Raw genomic sequence first — 1,495 nt, forward strand, 5'->3', positions numbered from 1 at the left:
ATTGAGAAGTGGAGAGAAGAATTAACATTTAAGCTTTATGACATCAAGAAACAACAGGTCAATTCAAAGAAAATTGACAGAATTGCTATTAAAAGGCAAAACATGAAGGAAATTGCCATAAACATGTAGGAATGGTGTTTACAGGCAAAAAAAAATTTAAGCTATTATAGATTCAAATCCACAAAAAGAGAGAAGATGAAAGAATACTCAAGATATTGGCGATAAATATATGTTTGGCAAATAAAACGCCAATTGCCTTAGGCTGTGAGTACCATGAACTCTTGCTAAAACGCCTACGCGTAGATTTGACAAAATCAAGGTTCAATAAGTCGATTGACTCCAAGAAACCCTATTGACCAAAAGATTCAGATCAAAATAGGTTCAAATTCATCCAAGAACAAATCCCTTAGAAGGAATTTGATTAAAACATTTAAACATATGATGAAATCAGAGTTTTTGGGACCAAACTGCAGTCGAACAGGAAGCAGTTCATGAGAGTATTTTTCAAGAAAATTGAATCTACTGCCAGAAAGATCGTATCGATAGAAGTTAATCGATTTGTCTCTAATACCACTTGTTAAAACCCAGATCTGACAATAGAACAATTTAATAAGGAAATTCAAGAGAAATTTGTAGAAGAAAAAGATGAAATAGAAATCGACGACGCTTTCTTTATTGAATTGAAAATTACAAACTCTCAAGAACACTAATCGACTCTCATGAGATGTATCTGAATCTATGTGTTTACAATAAATTTTCTATTTGCTCTCATTCATTTTTCTCTGCCTGAAATACTACTTATATAGGCAATAATTCATGATAATCTGAATAGGATTAGCCTTATCCAAAATAGGATTAGCCTTATCCAGAATAGGATTCTGAAAATAGTTGTCTTGAAGGACCAGAGGATAGACCAAAGGATAGACAGACTAGAGAGGCTCTGGTCCTCTTCACAAAGGCTCTGGTGTCTCTTACAGAGGCTCTGGTTCTGATGTCTTCACAGAGGCTCTGGTTCTTCTTACAGAGGCTCTGGCCGTCCATACTTGGTCGATTTAGCACAGCGGCTGGTCTTCTTCCAGACTTAGACGTTTTGGCACAACAACATCTTCAGATGTTCCATTCTTAGCCCCGATTGCTTAATAAAACTTTTTGAGATATTTATTAGGATCAAATTGATGCTAACAAAAGTGGAGTAGACACACTCATTAGCAGAAGCAGACCGAGTACGAATAGAAGCAGGTGGATCACCAATAATTTGATTTATTGGATGATCTCTGGTCCACTTTGTTCTATAAGGTAGGGGAATATATGAACTTTGATCAGAATTTTGATCAATATAAGTATTGGGGGAATTGTTCTTAACAGGTTCAGGTAAAGGTTCATTATTTGGAACTGAGATAGGCTGAATATCTACCTGAGGTAAGGTAATTTCATCTTGAACAACCGACACCTCTGGCAAATTAACATTTGAGCCCTCTTTACATTGAACTGGACA

Source organism: Cynara cardunculus, unplaced genomic scaffold (assembly GCF_001531365.2).
Source record: "Cynara cardunculus var. scolymus isolate 2C unplaced genomic scaffold, CcrdV1 Un_Scaffold_3703, whole genome shotgun sequence".
Taxonomy (NCBI): Eukaryota; Viridiplantae; Streptophyta; class Magnoliopsida; order Asterales; family Asteraceae; genus Cynara; species Cynara cardunculus.